The sequence below is a fragment of the Hypanus sabinus genome, chromosome X1 (assembly GCF_030144855.1).
Source record: "Hypanus sabinus isolate sHypSab1 chromosome X1, sHypSab1.hap1, whole genome shotgun sequence".
Classification (NCBI taxonomy): Eukaryota; Metazoa; Chordata; class Chondrichthyes; order Myliobatiformes; family Dasyatidae; genus Hypanus; species Hypanus sabinus.
In genome coordinates, this window is record NC_082738.1 from 27,605,260 (window position 1) to 27,625,373 (window position 20,114).

The 20,114-nt window shown below is 43.1% G+C and overlaps 1 protein-coding gene across 2 annotated transcripts in view; it reads left to right on the forward strand.

Moving 5' to 3' along the window:
- The window catches only part of LOC132384726 (activin receptor type-1-like), a 119,026-nt gene that overhangs the window by 23,703 nt on the left and 75,209 nt on the right, over positions 1–20,114 (forward strand). The window contains exon 2 of one of the 2 annotated variants that reach the window (XM_059956139.1): positions 7,861–8,090. The gene's annotated coding sequence lies outside the window, so the exon portion shown is untranslated. The remainder of the gene's footprint in view (positions 1–7,860; positions 8,091–20,114) is intronic. The other variant, XM_059956138.1, reaches the window with a different exon arrangement.

The window sequence follows — 20,114 nt, forward strand, 5'->3', positions numbered from 1 at the left end:
CAGAGCAGAGGGCGCTGAGTAGGCTACGGTCAATCATGGAAAACCCTGAACATCCTCTGCACAGCACCATCCAGAGACAGAGAAGCAGCTTCAGCGGCAGGTTGCTGTCAATGCAATGCTCCTCAGACAGGATGAAGAGATCATTACTCCCCAACGCCATTCGGCTCTACAATTCAACCACCAGAGGCAAGACATGTTAAAGTGCCGGGGTTAGGACTGAGCTTAAGTTACCACTCAATGCACTTTAGTAAACTATTTAAGAACTTTTTAAAAGCTATTTATTAATGCTTTTTGGGAGGGTGATTTTAGATGCATATCATATTTATACTGTTAAATACTGTATGTAATTAGTTTTGCTACAATAAGTGTATGGGACACTGGAAAAATGTTGAATTTCCCCTTGGGGATGAATAAAGTATCTATCTATCTATCTTATAGACGATCTACTAATAGCTGCATGAACGAAAAGTGAAGTGTCAATCATGCTTGTGCAACGAATCAGTTTCGTCACAGACAAGGAGAAAACTGAAGTGGATAATCAGAAAGCAAATACTATGCTTTCCAAGAAATGTTAAAGTATATTTTATTTTAATTCAAAGTAAATTTATTTACAATGTAAATTAATTTACTTTGAACTTGAACTTTGAAATTTGAACTCTCATAGACTGAAACAAATCAATGGGTTGATAATATCTAGTATGTTGAGAGCCTAATAGAGGGAAATGTTATGTTTGGGCAGCAAAACAGATTACCATCAGCAATATGCAGATAATAGAAAAATGTTTAGTTGCAATAAATTTTATGCTTGGATCAGAGTAACTCTGGAGTTGAGAACATGATAACTGCAAGTTGCTGACATAAGATGTTCCAGAAAGATCTTGTGTTAATACAAGGTCTGTAAAGACTTTATGCACAGCAAGCTCCCATGCTGGAGATGAGATAAATGTCCAGGGAAATCTTTTTTTTCGCAATATTGGTTGAGGGATTAATGTTGTTCAAGATTATGGGAGATCTAGATGGCAGAAATAGGATTAGGCCGAGCCAGCATGGATTTACCAAGGGCAAATCATGCTTGACTAATCTGTTGGAGTTTTTTGAGGGTGTAACAAGGATGTTAGATGAGGGTAAGCCAGTGGATGTTGTGTACCTAGATTTTCAGAAGGCATTCGATAAGGTGCCACATAGGAGATTGGTGAGTAAAATCAGAGCTCATGGCATTGGGGGCAGGGTTTCAACATGGATAGAAAACTGGTTGGCAGATAGAAAGCAAAGGGTAGCAATGAATGGGTGTTTCTCAGACTGGCTGGAGGTGACTAGCGAGGTACCACAGGGCTCTGTATTGGGACCACAGCTCTTTTCGATTTATGTCAATGATTTAGATGAGGGCATTGAAAACTATATCAGCAAGTTTGCTGACGATACTAAACTGGGTGGCAGTGTGACATGCGAAGAGGACGTTAGGAGAATACAGGGAGACTTGGATAGGCTGGGTGAGTGGGCAGATACTTGGCAAATGTCATTCAATGTGAATAAATGTGAAGTTATCCACTTTGGAAGCTGGAACAAGAGGGCAGAGTATTGTCTGAACGGTGTCGAGTTAGGTAAGGGAGAAATGCAAAGAGACCTAGGAGTCCTAGTTCACCAGTCAATGAAGGTGAATGAGCAAGTGCAACAGGCAGTGAAGAGGGCAAATGGAATGTTGGCCTTTGTTACAAGGGGAATTGAATACAAGAGCAAGGATGTTCTTTTGCATTTGTACAGGGCCCTGGTGAGACCACACCTGGAATATTGTGTACAGTTTTGGTCTCCAGGTTTAAGGAAGGACATTCTGGCAATTGAGGAAGTGCAGCGTAGATTCACTAGGTTGATTCCTGGGATGGCAGGGCTGTCTTACGCAGAGAGATTGGAGAGATTGGGCTTGTACACGCTGGAATTGAGGAGATTGAGAGGGGATCTGATTGAAACGTTTAAGATAATTAAAGGATTTGATAGGATTGAGGCAGGAAATATGTTCCAGATGTTGGGAGAGTCCAGTACCAGAGGGCATGGATTGAGAATAAGAGGTCAGTTATTTAAAACAGAGTTGAGGAAGAGCTTCTTCTCCCAGAGAGTTGTGGAGGTGTGGAATGCACTGCCTCGGAAGACGGTGGAGGCTAATTCTCTGGATGCTTTCAAGAAGGAGCTGGATAGATATCTGATGGATAGGGGAATCAAGGGATATGGGGACAAGGCAGGGACTGGGTATTGATAGTGAATGATCAGCCATGATCTCAGAATGGCGGTGCAGACTCAAGGGGCCAAATGGTCTACTTCTGCACCTATTGTCTATTGTCTATTGTCTATCCCCCACTTCAAGAAAGTGCTAGTAACATGTTTTTCTACTGATTTTCACACAGCATGGACAAAAGCCCACATTCCCGATAGTTTCCCCTCCCTCACAGACGCTATCACTCTCAGCCACTCTCTGGGGACAATTTTCAATTAACCACACGTCCTACAGAAGTGGGAGGAAATTGGAGCAGCCGGGGGAAACCCATGCAGTCACAGACTCCCCAAGGTCAGGATCGAACCTGTGGCTCTGGAGCTGTGAGGCAGCGGCTCTACCCGCTGCGCCCCAGTGATGGACGAATGGTTCCTAGTGTATAAGTACCAGTCAGTGGATTTGTAATGTACCGGCAACCCTTCAGGCCAGTGAAATCAGGCTCTAGGGATCAAGGGGTCGACTAGCATTCCTCATGGAGAATTAGTCCTACAGGCCTGCAGTCCATTCCTGTAAACAGAACTACAGAGGCAAAAGGCCCACAGTAAACGGAACTGAACTACCTTGTGAGCACCTTGATCTGAGTGCACCAGACTACTGTTCAACAAGGCCCAAGAAAGGGAACAGAGGCAACTGCCACATCAGGGTTGGCTGTGATGGCCCCAGTGCCAAACTGTGCACTTACATTTGAAGATTGGTGCTTCGAAGTTCAAAGTTCACATTAAATTTATTATTAAAGTACAAATATGTCACCATATACTACACTGAGATTCATTTTCTTGCTGGAAAATGAAGGAATATTATAGAATTTATGAAAAACTACATATGCCTAACAAAGACTGGCAGACATCCAATGTGCAAAAGACAAAAAATAATGCAAATAATAAATTTAAGAAAGTAAGAAAATAATACTGAGAATGTAAGTTGTAAGTAGTCCTTGAAAATGAGTCTGTAGGTGACGGCATCAGTTCAGATTTGAGGTGAATGAAGTTATCCATGCTGGTTCAGGAGCCTGGTGGTTGAAGGGTAATAGCTGTTCCTGAGCCTGATGGTGTGGGACCTAAAGTTTCTGTACCTCCTGCCCGATGGTAGTAGCGAGAAAAGAGCATGATAAGGGGCTTTTATTCTGGGTGCTGCTTTCTTGTGGCAGTGCTCTTTGAGAATGTTCCTGTGATGTACTGAGCTGTATCCACCGCATTCTGAACTTGGGCACAATACCAGATTGTTACAGGTACCCCGTGCTTTCTGGACATGGGCAAACAGCACTGGACCCCAAAAGTGTCCGAGCTGCTAACCAATCTACGATAAAGAGCGCGAAGCAAATGTGCTTGGAAAGTGTTGCTTTTCATTTTCCAAACCTCCTTTTAGCCTCCTTTCAGATTATCACAAAGGTTAAACACATTTGGATTCAATATCCTGCCTGCTGTCCTCAAATTCCAGCAGGAGTGTCTTAGGGTCAGATCCCTCTTCCTGTATTAGAAGCAGGAGGATGTTCAGCTGATGGAAGCCTTGGGGGAGGGGATTTGGGAGAAAGGATAAAGGGAGAGGATGCAGAAACAACTCCAATTGTTTTAATTAGACAAAGGAAAATTTCACTTTAGACTGAACCAAATTTGCTTTATTTTTCTATTGAAATCCCTTCATTTTCTTACAGTCTTACAGTTCCAAATCAGAATCAGAACCAGAATCTGGTTTATTACCAACAGGTGCTGTGAAATTTGTTGCTTTTGTGGCAGCATTACAGTAAGGAATCTATTTACAAACTAATAAAAAGAATGAAAATAGGCGGTGTTCATGGGTTCATTATCAACTACACTGGGGCAAATTTTGATCTTCAGAAGCAGAATCATGTTTATTATCATTGTCCCACATGACGTGAGATGTGCTGTTTTGCAGCAGCAATACAATGTAAAGATACACAAGTAATTTAAGAAGTCTCAAAATAAATAAGTAGTGCAAAAAAAAAGGAGTAATGAGGTCATGATCATGGGTTCTTGGGCTGGCTGGAAGTCTGATGTCGGAGGGGAATAAGCTGTTCCTAAATTGGTGAGCATGGGTCTCCAGGTTCCTGTATCTCCTCCCCAATGGTAGGAAGTAGAAGAGGGCATGTCCTGGATAATGAGGGGCCTCATGATCGTTGCTGCCTTCTTGAGCCTTTTGTCCTTGATGGTGGGGAGGGTTGAGCCTGTGATGGAGACAGTTAAGTCTATAAACCTCTTGTGATCCTGCGGACTGGCTCCTTTGTACCAGCCTGTCTTGCGACCAGTCAGTGTGCTCTACACCATTCAGCCATAGAAATCTGCATGAGTCTTTGGTGACATACCAAATCTCATCAAGCTTCCAACAAAGTAGAGCTGCTGTTGTGCCTTCCTAGTTATTGTGTCAATGTGTTAGGCCGAGACAGATCCTCAGAGATGTTGACACCCGGAATCTTGAAGCTGCTCACCCTTTCAACTGCTCACCACTGAATGATGAAGGAAAGGCAGTGAACATAGTCTACATGGACTTCTGCAAGGCAGTTGACAAGGTTCTGCAGGGGAAGCAGGTCCAGAAGGTTCAGTCACTCAGCATTCAGGATGAAGCAATAAATATGAATTCAACATTGTCTTTGCGGGAGAAGACAGAAAGTGGTAGTAGATGGCTATTTAACACCTGTGTAGCACCGGGTCTTATCGAGTGTGACTAATTGCTGCATTCTTTAGAGAACATCAAATTACACTGGGTGCTAATAGACCATCAGCAGGTTCTAGGTATTGGGAAGGAGGCTGTGTAAAGAAACCACACACTTCTGGAAATAAGTTTTGTTTATAAGAAAAGAAAAATATGTACAAAATATTTACATGAGCAAGAACAATTCAAAATTCCAACATTCTGTTTAGGTTCCAAATCTTAGATATCAACAAAAGCCAAATTCCTGTTTGGTTAAAATCAGTGATATTCATTAGAATAACCTTTGTTACTCCAATTTCCCTAACTAATTAGATCTAGTGTTATTCCCTATTTAAAAGTTTACAAACTAAACTTTCCTTTTTACTTTGTTATAAAACCAAATATAATTCCTATTCTCAAGTATTATATATAACTTCAGTTTCAGTTCTAGACAGTACATCTACAAGTTTAAATTCAAAATTTATATATACACAGTTTAACTCCTTTCACGACAATTCTCCAACATCACAACTTTTAAACAAAGTAAATCTCATTCAGTAACTTATCAAAGTCTCTGCAAGAGTAATCAGTTTTTGCAGAAAATCAAATTCAGATTCTTCGAATGAAAATAAACCTGTACATCCAACCGTATTAAATTCTCTGCATCATTACACATTTCGTTCCACACTGATTCTTCATCTTGGGTGGTCGCCATCTTCTTTCTTGGTTCATTGGAATGAAATAGTTGAGCATCCACAGAAAGTCAGTTCACAAACTTGTACAAAAACTTGACCAAACCCCTTGGTGTGATTTTACAGAATTAATTCCCGACTACATGGTCGGGATCTTGGACACTCGTCTCTGCCGATATTGTCTCGTTATAGCTGCTGCCTGTTGTAGCCATAGCTTCAATAAATCTTTTATCTCTATTGTGTCTCCTCCAAGGGATTCACCCTGAGGGTTTCAGGTTAGTAGGGTAAAGATAATAGTTCATGTCTTCAGCTTCTAATCGTTGGTGCGTTTCTCTCCTTGTCCGTCCTGTGTCAGCCATGCCCTGCCCTCGCATAGCGCTTTTTTTTTCAAATTTTATTTTTTTTAATTGGTAAACCTCATTTTTCATCCCTCCACAGGTAGAACTTGCTAACATTAAATCTTTGGGTTTAATTAACCTGGGTTACAGTGGCCTCTCTGATTGGAGGCCTGCAACTAGTGGTGTGCCACAGGGATCGGTGCTGGGTCGGTTGTTGTTTGCAATCTATATCAATAATTTGGATGATAATGTAGTTAACTGGATCGGCAGATTTGTGGATGACATGAAGATTGGGGGTGTAGTAACAGTGAGGAAGACTGCCAAAGCTTGCAGTGGGATCTGGACTAGCTGGGAAATGGGCTGAAAAATGGCAGATGGAATTTAATGTAGACAAGTATGAAGTGTTGCACTTTGGGAGGACAAACCAGGGTAGGACTTACGCAGTTAACGGTAGGGCACTGAGGAGTGTGGTAGAACAGAGGGATTTGCGAATACAGATCCATAATTCCTTGAAAGTAGCATCACAGGTTGATAGGATCATGAAGAAAGCTTTTGGCACATTGGCCTTCATAAATCAAAGTACTGAGTACAGGAGTTGTGATGTTATGTTGAAGGTGTATAAGACATTGGTGAGGCCTAATTTGGAGTATTGTGTGCAGTTTTGGTCACCTACAGGAAAGATGTAAATAAGATTGAAAGGGTGCTGAGAAAATTTACAAGGATGTTGCTGGGACTTGAGGACCTGAGTTATAGGGACAGGATGAATAGGTTAGGACTTTATTCCCTGGCACAAAGAAGACTAAGAGGAGATTTGATAGAGGTATACAAAATGATGAGGGGTACAGATAGGATAAATGCAAGCAGGCTTTTCCCACTGAGGTTGGCTGAGACTAGACCGAGAGGTCGCGGGTTAAAGGTGAAATTTTTAAGGGGAACCTGTAGAGGAACTTCTTCACTCAGAGGATGATGAGAGTGTGGGATGAGCTGTCAGTAGAGGTGGTGGATGCAGAATCAATTAAAACATTTAAGAAAAGTCTGAATACGTACATTTTGCAGGAAGGGTATGGAGGGCTATGGTCCTGGTGCGAGTCGATGGGACTGGGCAAAATTACAGCTCAGTATGGCTTAGTTTGGTTGTTTCTACGCTGTAGTGCCCTTTGACTCTATGACACACAGCACAAAAACAGGCCCTCTGCCAATTGTGTCTGTACAAACCATCCTTCTACACTAATCCTATCTTATTCTTCCCACATTCCTATTAACCACCCTAGGTTCTCCCAATTACCTTCACCGATGTCTTCGGGATGTGGGAGGAAACCAGAGCACCAGGAGGAATCCCACACGGTCACAGTGAGAATGTGCAAACTCTACACAGACACCTACTTAGCCACGGTAGATACTCAGACATGAACATCACCAAATCTTGAGGCCAAATGGAATGGCTACTCACAGCGCCAGAGACCAGGGCTCAATCCTGGCCTCAGGCGCTTTCTATGTACGGTCTCCTGTGACAGCGCGTGCTCCCCCCACCCCCCATGTTTCCTCACAAATCCCAAGGGCGTGCAGGTTGGTCACTGTAAATTGTCCCTCGTGTGGGTGAGTGACAAAAGAACTGCAAGTGAGTGAGTGGGTGTTGGCAGACCCGATGAAACAAGGAACAACAAGCTCACCGAGGCCCATATGCCCGAGGGCCATATCTTGTGAACATGAAAGAATAACACGACAGCATAAGAACAAATTCATTCCTCCTACATCTCCACCTACTGCTGGCCGTCTGATGATCAGCTGAAGTCTTGGGATAAGTTACCTCCCTGTTCTCTGCAGGAAGTGGAAAAGCAAGCTTGGGGCAATCAGGCAGGTAAAAAAGAGTCTTGCACTGATTTTATATTGGCATCGTGACTTTTCCTGTTCTCCATTCCAGGTTTGCCACACAGGAAGAAGATGAAGAAGAATCTAGCCCCTTGAATTCCAGTTTTACTTGCAAAGTTTTGACAGGACAACAGTTGTAAGCACCCGAGGGTCATCAATGACTCCAAGAGAAACCTACCCGCAGTGAAAAACATTTCTTGCTCTAGGTAGGATGATGATTGTAGACTTCTGTAGAAGGGCCGAGTAGCCATTCTGTTGGGTTTGACGGTGATCGCGCACGTGGTGAGTGATGCTGACTGTAAAGTGTAAAACTATCAAGCGGCTTTCAAACGTAATTTTGTCTAATAGAAGCGGGTATGCATTTAAGATGAGAGGAGGAAAGTTCAAAGGGGATTCATAGGACAGACTGGAATGCATTGCCAGGACTGGAGGAGGCAGATACAATTGAGGTGTTTATGAGACTCATAAACACACGACTATGACTGGAGGGATGTGGAGCACGTGTGGGCAGAAAGGATTAGATGTTATTAGCATAATTAGTTGCATAACATTGTGGGTTGAAGGGCTTGTTCCTGTGCTATGTTCTATAATTCTATTCCTTTGGGCTATCCTCCTTTGAGATATTTTGGACTGATTATTGGACAGCAAGCTGCACGTTCTGTGGCCAAAATCTGAGGGATTTATGGGTCAGATGATCCACCTGTTCTGTTACTCAAATTTGGCACTATTCCATCTCTGATTTAATCCCTTACTGAGATAATTGATTCCATTATCTTGAAGTGCATCATAAATTGGACTCAGAAGGTCTCAAAGAGACTTCTTAGGGCCTTTCCATGAGAGCTCATTAGTAAAGACTTATCAAGCAATAAGAGCTTGCTGATTAAATTACTCAGAGAACAGCTTTTGTCAAATGCACATTGTCCACAGCAGCTCCTAATTTGGACATGGATTTTCCATTTTCATCTGTTTTGGTCAACAGTGCTCAACGGTGAAAGAACACAAGAGTAACAACATGGAGTCAACCTGCGAGCTCCTGCAAGGAAAAAGGGGTTTCATTCCAGAGGCTGGTCACTCAATTTTGTATCATAGTGACCAAACATTTCTTTAAAATCAAATCTCTTTTTGCCAAAAGATGAATAAAAAGCACACAAACAACCTGTCTCTGAGCTGAAGCCAGCAAGCCAGCAATGGCTACATAATAATTGATAACACTAGTGTCAAACTCCTCTGTTTAGCTGCTGTGTTTCATCAGTCATTAGTCTTGCCTCCTCTGGTTAAGGACAAAGAGGGTGGAGGGGTAATTTTTCAAGGAAGGAATGGCGACTGGGAAGCAGATTTGCTCTTGGCCTAGTCTTCTCCTGTCTGCTAAGAACTATATATCCATTCCTAATTGTTCTGACCTTGAGTGATTGAATTGAGTTATTCTTGTTCCATAAAGTTCAAACATTTGGAATGTAAATACTACTTCGTCAGCTTCCTGGCTGTAAGCTAGCACACCCTTTGTCCTGAAATTAGTCTCCGAGTTGCCGCGGAAACCTCTTCACTACTTTGTGCTCAAGGCGAAGATTGTTTGCTCCAAAACTTTAATGAAGAAGTGAAAGACACACGCAATGTCTAGACCATAGGCACAGCCAGTGGCAGTGTGGTGGCCCCTGGCGCCTCGAGTTGCTCAATGCGTACGCAGCTTTCATGGCTTTGTTTCCCAGTTTCCTACTTGAAATAAAAACAAGTTTCAAAAGCGAGGTTACCCAACAGGACACCTGTATTTTTTTAAGACTTATTATTACAATCACCATCCTTTGAATGTGTGCTGTTTGTTCCTTTCAACAACAATCTTTTGACAGAAGCATTGTTGGAAAATGTCCGGAGAACATCGAGCATGGGGCATTTCCTCCTCTGATCTCCATGTACCTTGTGAGAGGTATTCTGCATTTCCTACTTGTTAATCAACCTTCTCAAAATGCATTTCAAACTACCACTGTGCACAGCGGCTGGAGGGGGCATGTCTAGCTCGACTTTTTTTTCTTTTGCTGTCTAGTATAATTTAAGCTCTGCATGTTGTCTGTATCTATGTACATATCTGTGATGCTGCTGTAAGCAAGTTTATCATTCTACCTGTACCTCCCCACACATGCAACTCTTGGAAAACAGAGTCCGCCATGACCTCACTGATTAGTAGAGCAGCCAGGGCAAGCTGAATGGCTTCCTTCTGTCCCAGTGTTCTCTCGTACTCAATTCACACAACCATGAGCACACTGAGTGGAAGATCCCCTGAACAGAGGATGTCGCCTCATGAGAGAGTCTGATACTAAAACTCATTGTTTAAACATAAGAGGTAATTTAATATAGAGTCTTGCAGCACAGAAACAGGCCCTTTGGCCCCAGCTGGTCCATGCTGATTCCCATCTAAGCTAGGCCCATTTGCCAATATTTGGCTATGTCCCTCTAAACCTTTCCTACCCACGTACCTACCCATGCGCCTTTTAAGTATTGTTAATGTACCTGCCTCAAACACTTCCTGTGGTAGCTCGTTCCATATACAAACTGACATCCGGGTGAAAAAGTTGCCCCTCAGGCTTCTATTGAATCTCTCCCCTCTCATGTTAAACCTGGGCCCTCCGGTTCTTCATTCTGCAACTCCAGGAAAAAGACTGTGCGCAGTCACCTTGTCTGCCCCCGCATGAGATTTTACACTTCTATAAGATCGCCTCTCAGTCTCCTTCTCTACAAGGAACAGAGTTCCAGCAGCATTCTTGTAATTTAAATCTCTTTTTCACTCTTGAGCTTAAATGAAAGGCCCTTTTGTATTGCTCCCACTAAGGATGTGTAATGTCCCAAGCATCAAACACTTTTGTGGAGAGTGTCTTAATGTACCTCTCAGAATTTTATCTCAAGAAGAATTGGTTGGACTCTCTCTCATTGGCAATGGTCGTTGCCTGGAACCAATGTTATTTGCCTGTGCTGGAATGTTCTTCAAGTTGCGTTGCATGCGGGCATGGGCTGCTTCAGAATCTGGGGGCTTGGGGTGAGTTGCAAATGGAATGCATGTTTGCAAAATGTTCAACAAGCATCCCAAGTGATGGAGCAGTGGCCAATGATGGTCACAGGCTGAGAAAGCATTACAACGATAACATACCCAGGGTTGCGATGGGGGAGTCTGGGATATTGGCAAAGGTACGACCCCGTGGGGCTGTTCCTTGATTGGTCGAAGGGACGGTTCTCCCAATTTATACTTCAGTCCCCAGAAGGACAGCAGAGGGTGATCCATCCAATTTGCTTATTTACTTTTTCATTTATTTATTAAGAGATAACTGGCCCTTTGGACCAGTGAGCTTGTGCCCTCCCCCAATTACACCCATGCCTGACCAATTAACCTACTAACCCATACGATTTTAGAATGTGGGAAGAGACCAGAAGAACATACAAACTCTTTGCAGACTGTGGCGAGAATTGAACCAGGGTCACGAATGCTGTAATAGCGTTATGCTAGCCGCTACTCCACCATGACCCCTACTGAAGATTAGGATCTTGTCAAAGGCCAAGGGATGACGTGATAGAGATCTATATTATCATGAGGGACATAGATAGGGTGAATGGTCACAGTCCTATTCCCAGAGCAGGGGAGTCCAAAGCTAGAGGGCACAGGTTTAAGTTGAGAGGGAAAGATTTAAAAGGTCCTTGAAGGGCGCCCTCACCAAGTGCACCTTTTCTGCACCTTCTCTAAAGCTTCCACATCCTTCCTGTAATGTGATGACCAGAATCACACACAATATCCCAAATAAGACCATAAAACCATAAGACATCGGAGCAGAATTATGCCATTCAGCCCATCAAGTTTGCTCTGCCATTCCGTCATGGCTGATTTATTATCCCTCTCAATCCCATTCTCTTGCCTTTCCTCCGTAACCTTTAACACCCTGACTAACCAAGAACCTATCAACCTCCACTTTAAATGTATGCAATGACTCGGCCTGCACAGCCACTTGTGGCAATAAATTCCACAGATTCCTTTACCCTCTGGCAAAAGAAATTCCTCCTCATCTCTGTACTAAAGGGACATTTTTGTATTCTGAGGCTGTGCCCACTGGTCCTAGATCAAGTCAAGTCAAGTCAAGTCAACTTTTATTGTCATTTCGACCATAACTGCTGGTACAGTGCATTGTAAAAGTGAGACAACGTTTTTCAGGACCATGGTTTACATGACACAGTACAAAAACTAGACTGAACTACGTAATAAAAAAAAACACAGAAAAAGCTACACTAGCCTACAGACCTACACTGGACTGCATAAAGTGCACAAAAACAGTGCAGGCATTACAATAAATAATAAACAGGACAGTAGGGCAAGGTGTCAGTCCAGGCTTCAGGTATTGAGGAGTCTGATAGCTTGGGGGAAGAAACTGTTACATAGTCTGGTCGTGAGAGCCCGAATGCTTCGGAGCCTTTTCCCAGATGGCAGGAGGGAGAAGAGTTTGTATGAGGGGTGCATGGGGTCCTTCATAATGCTGTTTGCTTTGCGGATGCAGCGTGTAGTGTAAATGTCCGTGATGGTGGGAAGAGAGACCCCGATGATCTTCTCAACTCACTATCCAACTCACTACCAATTCACTCACTATCAGAAACATCCTCTCCACATCCACTCTATCTATGCCTTTCAATATTTGATAGGTTTCAATGAGATTCTCCACCCCCTTCCCCACAACTCATCTGAATTCCAGTGAGTACAGGCTCAAGGCCACCAATTACTTCTCATATGATAAGCATATTTATGCGGAATCGTTCTCATGAACCCTCTCCAATGCCAGCACGTATTTTCTTAGTTTCGATTTTTATGTGCTGTGTCATACGATCATTGTCTTTCCACGACCATGATTGTTCTTGGCAAATTTTTCTACAGAAGTGGTTTGCCATTGCCTTCTTCTGGGCAGTGTCTTTACAAGGTGTGTGACCCCAGCCATTATCAATACTCTTCAGAGATTGTCTGCCTGGCGTCAGTGGTCACATAACCAGGACTTGTGATATCGTGTACAGTTCTGGTCAATTGTGTACAGTTCTGGTCACCGAATTATAGGAAAGATATCAACAAAATAGAGAGAGTACAGAGAAGATTTACTAGAATGTTACCTGGGTTTCAGCACCTAAGTTACAGGGAAAGGTTGAACAAGTTGGGTCTTTATTCTTTGGAGCATAGAAGGTTGAGGGGGGACTTGATAGAGGTATTTAAAATAATGAGGGGGATAGATAGAGTTGACGTGGATAGGCTTTTTTCCATTGAGAGTAGGGTAGATTCAAACAAGAGGACATGAGTTGAGAATTAGGGGCAAAAGTTTAAGGGTAACACGAGGGGGAACTTCTTTACTCAGAGAGTGGTAGCTGTGTGGAATGAGCTTCCAGTAGAAGTGGTAGAGGCAGGTTCAATTTTGTCATTTAAAAAAAAATTTGGATAGGTATATGGACAGGAAAGGAATGGAGGGTTATGGGCTGAGTGTGGGTCAGTGGGACTAGGTGAGAGTAAGCGTTCGGCATGGACCAGAAGGGCCGAGATGGCCTATTTCCGTGCTGTAATTGTTATACGGTTATATGCACAAGCTGCTCATATGACCATCCACTACCTGCTCCAATGGCTTCACATGACCCTGATCGGGAGCTAAGCTGGTGTTACACCATGCCCAAGGGTGACCTGCAGTTTAGCGGAGGGAAGGAGCGCCTTACATCTCCTTTGGTAGAGACACATCTCTACCTTGTCACCTGATTTCTTGGATAAGATCATAAGACCATAAGATATAGGAGCAGAATTTGGCTGTTTGTCCCATTGAGCCTGCTTTGCCATTTCATCATGGCTGATCCAATTTTCCTCTCAGCCCCAGTCTCTGCCTTCTTCCCATATCCCATCAAGAATCTATCAAACTCTGCCTTAAATATACATAAAGACTTGGCCTCCACAGCTGCCTGTGCCAAAGAATTCCACAGATTCACCACTCTCTGGCTCAAGAAATTCCTCCTCATCTCCATTCTAAAAGGATATCCCTCTATTCTGAGGCTGTGTCCTCTGGTCTTAGACTCTCCCACCATAGGAAACAGCTTCTCTAGATCCACTTTATCAAGACCTTTCACCATTCAATAGGATTCAATGAGGTCACCCCTCATTCTTCTGAATTGTAGTGAATACAGGCCCAGAGCCATCAAACGCTCTTCATATGACAAGCCATTCAATTCTGGAATCCTTTGAACACTCTCTGGTTTCAGTACATCCTTTCTAAGATAAGGGATCCAAACCTGCTCATAATACTCTAAGTGAGGCCTCACCAGTGCTTTATAAAGTCTCAACATTACATCCTTGCTATGATATTCTAGCCCTCTTGAAATGAATAACAACATCACATTTGCCTTCCTCACCACAGACTCAACCTGCAAATTAACCTTTAGGGAATCTGGCACAAGGACTCCCAAGTCCTTCTGCAACTCAGTTTTTTTTTGTATTTTCTCACCATTTAGAAAATAGTCAACCTTTCCATTTCTTCAACTGAAGTGTATGACCATACACTTCCCGACACTGTATTCCATCTGCCACTTCTTTGCCCATTCTCCTAATCTGTCTAAGTCCTTCTGCAACCTCCCTGCTTCCTCAATATTACCTGTAAACTTGGCCACAGGGTCATCTATTCCATCAACCAAATCACTGACCTATAACATAACAACAAAAATAATGTAAAAATAAATCACCAGTCATTGGCAGCCAACCAGAACCATCAAATGCTCTTCGTATGATAGCCATTCAACCCCAGAACCTCTAATGTCAGCACATCCTTTCTTAGATAAGAGGCCCAAAACTGCTCACAATGCTCCAAGTGAGGCCTCACCAGTGCCTTATAAAGCCTCAGCATTACATCCTTGCTTTTATATTCTAGTCCTCTTGAAATGAATGCTGACATTGTATTTGCCTTCCTCACCACCGAGTCAACCTGCAAATTAACCTTTAGGGGATCCTGTACAAGGACTCCCAAGTCCCTTTGCACCTCTGATTTTTTAATTATCTCTCCATTTAGAAAATAGTCTACACTTTTGTTTCTTTTACCAAAGTGCCTGACGATATACTTCTAGACACTGTATTCCATCTGCCACTTTATGCCCATTCTCCTAATCTGCGTTAGTCCTCTGTAGCCTTTCTACTTGCCCTTCCACATATCTTCATATCATCCACAAACTTGCCCACAAAGCTATCAATTCCATCATCCAAGTCATTGACATATAACATAAAAAGAATCGGTCCAAACAGACTCCTATGGAACACCATGGATCTCTGGCAGCCAGCCAGAAAAGGCTCCCTTTATTTCCACTCTTTGCCTCCTGTTAGTCAGCCAATGCTTTATCCATGCTACGATCTCTGTAATACCATGGGTTCGTAGCTTGTTAATCAGCCTCATGTGTGGCACTTAGTCAAAGGCCTTCTGAAAATCCAAGTACACAACATCAACTGATTCTCCTTTGTCTATCCTGCTTGGTATTTCTTCAAAGAATTCCAACAGATTTCTCAGGCAAGATTTCCCCTTGAGGAAACTGTGCTGACTATGGCCTATATTCTCATGTGCCTCCAAGTACCCCAAAACCTGATCCTTAGCAATTGGCTCCAACATCTCTCCAACCACTGGAAGTCAGACTAACTAGCCTATAATTTATTTTCTTCTACCTCCTCTCTTTCTTAAAGAGTGGAGTTACATTTGCAATTTTCCAGTCCTCCAGAACCAGTGCAGAATCTAATGATTGAAGGCTAACCAAAGTTTTATACGGCTGCAACATGGAAATCTACATTAAAGGAAGTTAAACACTCAATAAAGATTACTTTCTGGGTCATCCGCATTGGCAGTTAAGAATATTTGGCAGTATTGGGGCAGAGCACAGTAGAGAGACAATGTGACTCTCTCCACTGCTCACCCACCTCCACCCCAACGAGATAACCACAAGAGAAAGCTGCTTACTGACACATTCCACATTGTGGGAATACAAGCTGGCAGATGCATTGAAGCTCAAAGTGACCCATACAAAGACTCTGTGGGATAGAAGCACAAGCTAGAGTCTTTCCTCTCCTGCACATGAATAGTCAAAATGGGTGGGAAAGCCCCTCAAATATCGAAAGGTTATAACACACCAGGGGTAGTATGAGATTATGTTGCTTTGGCTTTCAAACAATGTTAACACTACTGAATGTATTGACCAAATAACACTTGGAAAAGGATTTTGCAATGCAATTTTTCATTTTTTAATTTTATATATATATACATACATACATACATACACACACACACTTAGTTGTTAATTTATTAGGTACACCTGCTTTTTAATGCAAATATCTAATCAGCCAATCATGTGGGAGCAACTCATACATAACAGCATGCAGACATGGTCAAGAGGTTCAGTTTCTGTTCAGACCAAACATCTGAATGAAATGTAAGGTGATCTAAGTGACTTTGACTGTGGAATGATTGTTGGTGCCAGACTGGGTGGTTTGAGTATCTCAGAAACTGCTGATCTAGGATTTCCACGCACAAGTCTCTAGAGATTATTGAGAATGGTTCAAAAAACAAAGTCTGTGACAAAGATGGAGTCCATGATCTACAGCTGCACTGAAACTGTGGATCTTTACAGCAGTGGTTCCCGCCTCTGGAACCTACTGTGCTGCCATTTTTCAATATCCCAGGATGCGGCCTGGAAGATGTTTGCCTTCAAGGTAAGGTCCTGTGGCCCTGTGGATGAGTCGCCAACTGAGATGTTGCAGGAGAAACAGACCATCATGAACAGGGGATTCTCTCCCCCCCCCCCCCCGCGCCCCTCTCTCTCTCTCTCTCTCTCTCTCTCCCCCTCTGTCTCTTTCTCTCTTTCCCCCTCCCTCCATCCCTCTCGATGGTGCAGGAAAGTTTACTGCCAATTCTCGCATTGTAGAACTTGGAATAAAAGCAACCTGGCAAACTGTAACATCATAAAAAGCAAGCTGTTTTGTTTTATTGGTCTCCCCTCTCGCTGTGAAACGGGTGTGACAAAGACACCTCTCTGTCCCTTGTTAGGAGAGGGAGCTGTGGCACGTCGAATTGTTGGGTGAATAGTTAGCTTTTGTTGGACTGCAGATCATGGCCTCCCTTTGGGGCTTTTCTAGCGCTTGCTTGGTGGGTGATGGGTGCTGAGGTAAGCGGGGTGGAGGGGTTGATGCTTGCTGCTGCGGGAGGTGGGAGAGGGGGCTTCGGGATTTTAACACTTTGCAATCATTCATTCTTTGGGGTTCTCTTCTGTTTTTGTGGATGTTTGAAAAGAGCAAGAATTTCTGTTTGTATATTGTACACATTATCTGATATTAAATAGAACCATTGAACTATTGAGAAAAACACATCCAGTGAGTGGCAGCTGTTCTGTGGGTGAAAACACCTTGTTAATGAGAGAGGTCAGAGGGGAATGGCCAGACTGGTTCAAGCTGACAGGAAGGTGACAGGAACTCAAATAACCACACGTTAAAACAGTGGTGTGCAGAAGAACATCTCTGAACACACAACATGTCGAATTTGGAAGAGGATGGGCTACAGCAGCAGAAGACCATGAACATACGCTCAGTGGCTACTTTATTAAGTTACAGGAGGTATCAGTGAGCGCCCTATATAGTGTCTTCACTGTCTCATAGAGGTTACTTCAGCAGTCATGTTTTCTTCATCTTTATCTGTTTGTTTTTACCATCATTATTCTGTGCATTGTAATCCAATATATTTAAATCTTTCAAAGCATGTTCATTATTCACAGTGAACTTTTGTTTAACGTGTCCAAAATCAGCCTAAGTTTGGCCACTGTTCTTTCTGACTTAACTACATTCATGTGTTCAAGTCTTTCTTGTACAGATTGACAGACTAACAGACAAGACAGGGGCTTGCTGTAATGCATCTGGTCATGCTGGCGAGATCTAATCACACTGTTACCTGAAGGAAACTAGGAACTGAAACAAGAGCTTGGAATTTATTCTGGTTTGGTCTATTGGCAGGGCACACCAAAACATGTTGCTTATATCATGCATCATGATGTTCTGTGACTATATGACTCGGTTTTGCATTATTAATCAATACACTACATCGTTTTCCCACTTTGAAACAAAATGTGTGAACCCTTTCCACATCTGCACATAGCATCATAGTTAAAGTACCATTTTCTTTATAAAGATGATACTATGTTTGCAAAAGATTGCTGTAGAAATCAGTTGGGTTTAGCAACCTTCCAGATGATGTACAGAATCGTTTCTGTCTGTCTGGAAATGACTTGGTATTACTCCAAATTGTTCCCTGAACTCGTGACTACACGAGAAACTTTAGTACTTGAGTTTCAGTTCTTCCGACAGAAAATCAGAATTTGATATTTTGTGGTAGCAGAGGTCAAAAACATGAAATGACTATGAATTACAACAATAAATAAGTGATGCGAAAGAGGAATAGTGAGGTAGTGTTCATGGGTTCATAGGCCATTCAGAAATCTGATGGTGGAGGAGAAGAAGCTGTTTCTGAGTCCTTTAGTGTGGGTTTTCAGGCTCCTGTGCCTCCTTCTCAATGACAGTAATGGGAAGAGGGCATTTCCCAGAATGTGAGGGTCTTTAACGATGGATGCCTCCTTCTTGAGGTATCACCTCATGAGGGTGTCCTCGATGGTGGAGAGGGTCGTTCCTGTGATAGAGCTAACTGAGTCTACAACCCTCTGCATCGGAGCCTCCACACCAGACGGTGATGCACCCAATCAGAATGGACTCCACGGTACATCTGTAGAGTCTTTTGGTGACATACCAGATCTCCTCAAACTCCTATGAAGTAGAGCTGCTGGCATGATTGCATGAATGTGTTGGGCCCAGGATGGATCCTTCAAGATGTTGACACTTGGGAACTTGAAGCTGCTCATCCTTTCCACCCCTGACACCGCAATCAGTTCTGGTATGTGTTCTCCCTTAACTCCCCTATATGTACACAGCGCAGCCTTTGCACTCACTGTAGTCTTTCCCATTTCATCATTATGGACATTTGAAGTGAGCATGTTGAGAAAGTTGGTGCTAGACTAGTATCGGGAGACCTGGAACATGGTTTTGGAGGTGTGAATTCAAATCCCACTGAATTCAACTGCGGACATTATATTTCAGTAATTTAAAAGGCCTCGCTAATGTTAAGAGGGAAACAACAGAATTATTATAATAACCCGTCTGGCCACTAAAAGAAGTGAAGTGCGATGGGGCAGAACTTACTGGAAGTTAGAGAAATTGATGTTTGTGCCGTCAGGTTAAAGATGGAATATGAGGTGTTGCTCCTCCCACCTGAGAGTGGCCTCATCATGGCAGCAAAGGAACTAGATGGCATAGGTTTAGGAGGGGCAACTTTTCCCCCAGAGTGTGGTTGGTATATGGCAGGAGCTGCCAGAGGAAGTGGTTGAGGCAGGTACATTGACAACATTTAAAAGGCACTTGGGCAGGTACAGAGATGGGAAAGGTTTGCAGGGATATGGGGCAAATGCAGACAAATGAGACAAGCTTGAATTGGCACTTTGGCCAGCACAGACAGGTTGTGCCACAGGGTCTGTCTCTGTAGCTCCTTCTGACTTTATGACTCCTGTCTGTTCACTCCCCTGCAAGAACGGCGAAGGCTGGCACTGATTCACATGGTGTCGGGTTGCTGGGGACAATTGCCAGTCCTGTAGAAGCCATTAGGATATCAGTCCATCCAGTGTAAACGCAAGCTCAAACTGCGTGCATCCAGTTACATTACCGCTCCCGACCTCACAGCATGGTTTATCAGATTCCTGATTGTTCTTTTGGCAGCCCCTTATCAGGAAACATACAAATTACTTGATCCACCATATCAGTTTATTTTCAACACTGTGAAATATTGCACTGCATTCTGATAATGTCAATGAACAGTAGTGTATTGCTGCTTCCAAGAGGTGTGGACCTTCCCAGTAATCAAACAATAGGACTGGGAAGCAGCTGGTGATAGCACGCAAAGCTTGACCAGGGCACTTCCTGTTATTACCATATCTCTTGTCTCTTAATCGCAAAGCATCTGTTTCCTGTTTAAGTTTTCAGTACGCCATTCACCTCTGTGATGACTTCACCTGCAGACATGGGCCTCGGAGATGGAGTGCAGTTTTCCAAAGCATTCCCGGCCAAGTCAGTCAGAGGGCACATCTTGGAAACTGCTTGTGGGAGAAAGGGCTCGGAGGAATTTTTTGTTGTTATTTTTTTTATCCAAGGGATATTGACAAGGTCAGAATTCCTAATTAGAAGATAGGACATAGAACAGTACT